At 42.1% G+C, this 7,603-nt stretch overlaps 1 non-coding gene across 1 annotated transcript; it reads left to right on the top strand.

Annotated features, from left to right (window-relative positions):
• The first annotated feature begins 3,162 nt into the window (after positions 1-3,162).
• LOC122022120 lies at positions 3,163-3,268 on the top strand. The gene has a single exon (XR_006122856.1). It is a non-coding gene; the product is annotated as a small nucleolar RNA R71 (small nucleolar RNA).
• The last annotated feature ends 4,335 nt before the right edge of the window (positions 3,269-7,603 follow it).

Here is a 7,603-nt window from a genome sequence, read left to right as displayed (position 1 = left end):
GCATCAATGTCAATCATGTCATTACCATGAATTATTTCCAACCCATCAACATCAAGATTTAAATTACAAGCTATTCGGGTAATCAAACCACCAAAAACAATTGATCCCGATGATGCCCTAGCAGATCTTAATAAGGTTTGAACAAAATGAAAACCAGAATCAAATTCAACCTTATAAAGCATAGCCCATAAAGCATAAAGCTCTATCTTTTTAACCACCCCATCACTCTCTCCCCTACCAAAAATATTTTTACCCATAACTCTATGGAGATACCTAAAAATGGGGTTTTGCATATGGGAGGCCTTAGCTCTAGAAGGCTCATAAGGTTGATCTAACTCAGTTATTGCATTCCAAAAATGATTCCAATTAAACCTTGGATCAAACCTACGAGGGCTGCCGTGGGTTAATCCAAAACAAGAATTGAAGTCACTAAATGCCCATGAAAATTCTTGATTCGTTAGTCTAAAAGAGATTTTTCCAAAATAATCATCCTCATTAGTAAAATGGACATCCAATGAACTCAAAAATTCCAAAACAAGACGAGGATATGTAGGCAAATGGGTGTACATAATATCACCCCAATCCAAAAAACCAATCATCAAATCTACATCTTCCCTAATTCCAAGCATATCAAGAACAGTTGGGTCCATATATCTAGTACACACTATCTTTCTATTAACAAGAATTGCAAATCTAGTTACTTGATCATCATTTCTAAACACAATATTGAATTCATTGTCATTACCTTCGTCGCGTGAAGTCCTTTTGCCTTTGCCCTTCACTGGTTGCTTTCCTTTGTCCCTTGATGGCTCCTTCTCTTTGTCTCCACTAGATCCACCACCCCCTTTGCGAAGTCTCTTCAAAATATTGGACATCTTGACAAGTTTAGATAGGGGAAGAATTATCTAGAGTTGTGGAACTCAAAGAACAAAACTTCAAAGAACAAAATATCTTAGGTTAAGAGAACAAAAAGTCCAAGTCTTAGGGAGGAGGAGAATCGGATCTAAGAGATCTTGAGAGATTAGAGAGGGGTTTTTAAGAAATTGGGGGAGAAAGATATATTTTAGAGAGTCGGGGTGGAACACAAGATCGCCGGAGGAGGTGGTAGAAGAAGACTTTTAGTTCTTCCTACAGACGTGCGTGTACACCTACATCCATCTTTCCTGGCTTCGACGCACTTCGTGTTCTGCACGTGTCTCCTCTTCCTCCTCACTTCCTTTACTGTGTCCTGACACCTTCCATCCTTCCTCGGGATTTTTACCGTGTTTTAGACACGCCTAGATCCTTTTCTCCTGGAGATGTTACTGCACCGTGTCATGATACACCAGCCCTCTTTCCCTTCTTCTCTGCAGCTACTTCCGCTCCGTCATACCAAGCTCCGTTGCACCCACGAAAACAAAATCAAAAGAATTCATCAAACTAAAAGAGATTTAGATGCAGATCAAAACTAACTAAAAGAACCCTTGGGTTGCCTCCCAAGAAGCGCTTGTTTAAGGTCTTTAGCTCGACCAAACTTTATCACTCGCTTCTTTTTCTCGCCCTTGGAGGACAGATATATTTTGTTTTGTTGTTGGAGATCTTCCAACATCCTCCACCTTCATTGTCTTCTTCATTTGGTGGCCTTCCATGAGGATGGAAATTCCATTCCTCAAGTTTATAAATGCTTGACCTGCTGCAAGCATTTAAAAGAGACGATACATGGTTAGAGATATTAGATAAATCATATTCCAACTTTTCCTTACCAATTACCAAAGAAAGCTTATGATTAGCTCCAGCTGTAGCAAGGAAAGGTCTTCCTAATATGATAGGAATCCTAGGGTCCTCTTCCATGTCCAACACGACAAAATCTGTGGGAATAACATTCCCATCCACCTCTCTTGGCACATCTTCTATAATACCCAAAGGGTACTGCAGGAATGATCGGCAAGTTGAAGTGCCATAGTAGTAAGTTTAATATTTTGAGACCTAATTTATTACAAATTGAGTAAGGAATGAGGCTAACACTCTCCCTTCAAAAATTCTTTTCCTATGTTGCAAGGGATATAAAAACTCCCTGGGTCCTTCAGTTTTGGAGAAGTGTTCTTCTCAAAAATAGCACTACATTCCTCACTAAGCGCAATGGTCTCGACCTCTCCTCTTCTTCTCTTGTTTGACATGAGATCCTTCAGGAATTTGGCAAATCTAGGCATTTGCAGAATAGCATCGATAAGAGGTACCTCTACACAAATTTCCTTAACTTTTTCTAGAAACTTGCCAAATTCTTCATCTTTCTTGAGCATTGTAAGTCTTTGAGGAAAAGGGACAGCTTTGCTCTGATGGTTCAGTGGAAGAGTTTCTTCAACCTCAATGGTACTCTCCTCATTAGCTTGAATCTGATTTGATATAGGAGGAGAGAGCTCTTCTTCTTTTTGTATCCCTTTTGAAGCAGTCACTTGGGAGTCTCCCAAGGTCCGTCCACTCCTAAGCTCAATCCTATTGCAATGCTCCATAGGATTCACATCAGGTTTTCCTGGAAGTTGTCCTGGTGCTCTGGATGATGAGGAAGCTAGTTGGGCAATTTGACTATCCTGGATCTTTTGATGCTTTTCAGAATTATCTATTCTCTGGATGAGCTTTGCTATATCTTGCTTCATTTCATTCTGACCTGAGATAATTTCTTCAAGCATCTTTTCAACATTTGACTTTGGTAAGCCTTGAGAAGATAGATGTTGAAAATTTTGTTGCCCAGCTTGAAAATTTGGTCTTGCCCCCATGGATGGTCCTTGATCTTGATTGTTTCTGTAAAAAAAATTTGGATGACTCTTCCATCCAGGGTTATAAGTATTTGAGTATGGGTTGTTCTGCCTTTGATTGTAACTCATGATTGCATCACATTGTTCAAGTTGATTGATTTGTGCAGTGATAGCTCCCAATGGACATGAGTCATTTGAATGCTCTGAACTCCCACATACTTCACAAGATGTACTAATAGCATTGACCATATTAGCACTAGTCATAGCCTCCACTTCTTTCATTTGCCCATTGATGATGATTTTGTGCTACACTTTCAATGATTTCTTCGGCTTCATCTAAGCTCTTGTTCATAAGTGCCCATCCAGCAGGGACACTTTGGTATGATAATTGATACCATTATAAAAAGTATGCAACACTAATCATCTTTCCAACCCATGATGTGGGCATTGTCTGAGCATACTATTATATCTATCCCATGCTTCAAAAAGAGATTCTGAGTCAGTTTGCTTGAAGCTTGCAATTAAATTCCTCATATGAGCTGTTTTGCTTGGTGGATAAAACTTATCAATAAACTGTTGCTCACACTGCTCCCAAGTGGTGATGCTATTAGGGGCCAAAGAATTCAGCCATTGCTTTGCCCTATCTCTTAGAGAAAACCCAAATAACAATAATCTAACTGCATCTGAAGGAACTCCATTCATTTTCATGGTACCACATATTTCATAAAAGACCTCTAAGTGTTGATTAGGGTCCTCATGAGGTCCTCCACCGAATTGGTTCTGCTGCACCATAGATATTATTGCAGGTTTGATCTCAAAGGTATTAGCTTCCACCGAAGGTACTAGATCGAAAACCTCTCGCATAGGGTGTTGCATAATCCTTAAGTGGTCTATTCGCCATGTTCAAATGTTCCTGTTCTTCAATTTGCCTTTGCAGAATTCTTCTTTTATGGAAAGTTCTATCAATCTCAGGGTCAAAAGGAAAGAATTCCCCTGCAAAGTTAGATCTTCGCATACACAAGAACAAGATAGCAGATGGCAATTCGACACAAAAAGAAAAGAAGAAAAAAAATAGATGGATCAAAAATGCAGAATTGAATTTGTACAAAAAGAATTAACAAGAAGTGAAAGTTATACAAGAAAGTAAAAATAGAAATCTACTGATTAGTTACAACTATGCAATATAAAAGGAAAACAAATGTTATGTTTAGTCTAACTCAATTGGTAATTCCTAATGTTATAGCGCAGTCCCCGGCAACGGCGCCAAAAACTTGTTCGCTCTCCGCAAGTGTACGGAAATGTCGCAAGTAATATAAAATATTATCGTATCCACAGGGACTGGAATAAGCACCAGAAATGTCTCAATGCGAATTAGCTAAGCAACTATCCAATCGTTTCAAAAGCAAAGTAAAGGTAAACAAATCTAATCTTAAAGATCAACAAACAAGAGTTTAGTGATTTGGATTATGCTAAAGGGAGATTCTAGGAATTTCGGTTTCTTTGTAGGATTTCTTGAATGTAAATGGTTCACCAATTCTTATCCCTCAATTGCCAAACATGTAGAAAGTTGCCGGTTCTCTCTTGCAATAGACAACCGGCTAAGGACTGAGAAATGTATCTAAATAGGATTAATTAGACATGAACCTACGTTGTCCTTACACAGAAGCGCACCTATTACTATGCCTTCCTCGGATATCAACATAGAAGCCCACAACTTATTAATCTATCAAGATACAAGAAACTAATCACAAGATCCATCCTACTCTCTTGAATATTCCCATTTCCTCTTCAAGATTATCTCTCAAACGTCCTTACACGGGCTTGCACCTGTCACGTGGATCCCTCGGATGATCGAGTGAGAGTTTATCTTTACAAAGTCCACAAGAAATCCAAACAATCAATCAAGAATGAGAATTAAGCACAAATCATTATTAATCATTCAAGATCTAATTGATACAAGCAAGACAATGTCATTGAAACAAGAAAATGGCAAATCCATAAGAGAATACATCAATCCATCATACAAATACTCCCTTAATCCTAGAATACAAGATCTACTCCATGAATCGAGGAAGAAAACCTGAAGAAATAGAGATTACAAGCATTTCTTAAATCCCCAATCCAAGAAATCAAGAAGAGGGGGAAAGAGAAAACTTATCTACGAAGAAGCCTCGTCTTCGGATTTAAACCTCGCTCCGGAGTCGAAATCGTCAAGATCTCCTTTAGAATCGCCCAGAAATCCTCCCAAGAATGGAAGGAAACCACCAAATCTTGCTTTCTCCCAAAGGGGGAGAGATCCCCTTTTCAATTCATGAAGAAGGGTTTAAATAGAGGAGGGAATCGGGCGCCACAGACACGGCCGTGTGAGATTCACAAGGCCATGTCCAGCTTCCTCCTGACTGCAGTGTCTCCACTAACCCTTCCCTCTCTCTATTGTGGTGCACCACCCACACCGCTGTGGTCTCGGAAATCTCACCGTGGTGGTGCACGCCATGTAAGGCTTGTAGGATGACACGCGAGGTTCACATGCCATGTCATCTTCCTCTTCTGTTGGTGCCAAACTCCACACGGCCATGTGAGGTACACGGCCCGGTGCTTTCTCCCTTTGCTTCCTCCAATGCATGCCCAAAGATGTAGATTCTTCACCAAATCGACTCCTGTGTACAGAAAATGCACAAAAAGCAGATCTCCGAACCAAAAGAGTAAATATGCTAAAAGGAATGCTGGAAGTATAAAAATGCATAGATCAAGCATGCTCAAAATATGTAAATGTGCGTAAAAACATGCATAAAAGAGTATATATTCTACGCACGGCAGTGTGCATGCTTCTTAAAGCGAGCATGCTTTGCCAAGTTTTTCCTGAGAAGACATGTCAGTAAAGTGTCCCTGACACAGTACCTTAATAGGCTGAGCATATCTCTGAAGTGACAGTGGAAGCTTCCACCATACGATCCTCTATCTGACCATGTTGTCTGTCAGCGGCACTAGCTCCCAAAAGGATGTCGAAGGGTATCTCGCTGTGTTTGTTACTTGGCCAAGCGGAATGGCCACTCGGCCAGAATTCTGTTATCTTGTGCTATTCGCTACCACGTCGAGTGGGATAACGGCTCGGCTAAAAGTCTGCCATCATGCCGATCGGGAGAGCCGCTTGGCTGCAAGTCCACTATCCCGTGCATTCTGCAATTGGTCAAGTGGGAATAGCCGCTCGGCTAGAAATCCGCTATCCTAATCTGTCTTTGGGCCGAGGGGGAAGGCCGCTCGGCCAGAAGCTCACTATCCGCTTGCTCGACTGATGTGGAGTCTGCTGTTAGGCTGAGCGGGGGAGCCACTTGGTTCGACTTTTGCGCGTCACTTGAGCATAGATTTGATTACTCCGTGTCGAAGACTGTGGGTCTGCTTTTAATCCCTAATCGGCGTATGGCTCGCTCAACCAACCGACAGCATTCCACTCATTGACCAGCTTGACTTTGACCTCCACGCGGCGATAAGGTGGGACCTCACCTAATCACCGCATCATAAACCTTCCCTCCAAGTCTAGTCGAAGGAGGTTGTAGTTCGATTGATTGGGCCTTTGTGTGAGTAGATTCTCTCCTAATTGGCATTCATCGCTATATGGACCAAATGGGATATGTCGTTTTCTGAATGGGAATAAGCGCGCTCCTTCCATCTGATCGACCTGACGAAGATTTGCACTTGTTAACAATTTTTCATGGAATGCCTCGGGCGAGCGCGGGCTATGCTGACGTTGCCCTGATTTCTTGGGAATCATGTAAATGCCTTCTCATTAAGGTAGAATAGGTTCCCACGCCTGCATTAATTGTTGACTTGTGGTAGCATGCCATGTGTCACCCCCACCTCGCACTCCTAACGTGACAGACATTGATTATGATGCTTGGCAGTTTAAATTCATCGATCAGATCTTGGGCTAGGTTTCTTTGACATAGATTCGACGGCTCTGGCTGGCTGAGTGTAGGGTTTATAAACCTGCCTCGCCACCGCCTCTTCCATACTTTCACTGCTTCGAGTGCTTCCGGTGACTTGCTTATCCCATGCGCTTTGCTCTCCGGAGATCCTCCACCCCCCTTTTCCGACGACCCCTATTTTTTCCAGTATGCTATCTCCCCATCACATTCATTTTTTAGCAGTTCGACTCATTTTTTGGTTCTAGTGAAACCCCCAGTGACTTTTTTCCTTTGATTGTATTTCTGCCTCTCGGCTGCCCCCCTTTTCCTTCATTTTCGAGATGGCAAGCTCTTCGTAGTCGTCGGTTCTCATCCTTGGAGTCTAGTTTTGATGAGGGTGACGTTGAGGGCCTTAGAAATGCCTTTGAAATTCCCTCCAACCATAAGATCATTCTGCCTTTCTCGTCTGATCGGCTAAATGCTCCCGCGACCGACACCATTTGTCTGTTTAGGGATTACTTTACCGCCGGTCTGCGATTCCCTATCCATCCTTTCATTATCGCAGTTTGTAAATACTTCCACGCCTCTCTTACTCAACTTGTGTCGAACTCCTTTCGTCTTCTGTGTGATGCCGTCGTCTTGTTTCGGTTGCACAGCATCCCTCTTATCACTCGGGTCTTCTATTATTTTTATTACCCGAAACTTTCCGAGCCGGGGACCTTCCTCTTCCAGTCTAGGGTCGGTTTAGTATTTTTTTGATAAAATGCCCACTTCCAATAAACATTGGAGAGAGTACTTCTTTTTCATGCATCTTCCCGAGCGGCCAGAATTCTTGACCCGCTGGCAGTTCGAAGTGGCACCTTAACTCCCACTGAAAAGCTACAAGAGGCGATCAGACTATATGAATGCTGCGGTGATGCTGGCGGGTCAGAAGTATGACATCCACAAGTTGCTGCTTGAGGGTGTCCT

This window comes from Zingiber officinale, chromosome 9A, assembly GCF_018446385.1.
Source record: "Zingiber officinale cultivar Zhangliang chromosome 9A, Zo_v1.1, whole genome shotgun sequence".
NCBI classification, from domain to species: Eukaryota; Viridiplantae; Streptophyta; class Magnoliopsida; order Zingiberales; family Zingiberaceae; genus Zingiber; species Zingiber officinale.
Note: the sequence above shows the minus strand (reverse complement) of the source record. Positions and strands in the feature narration are given on the sequence as shown.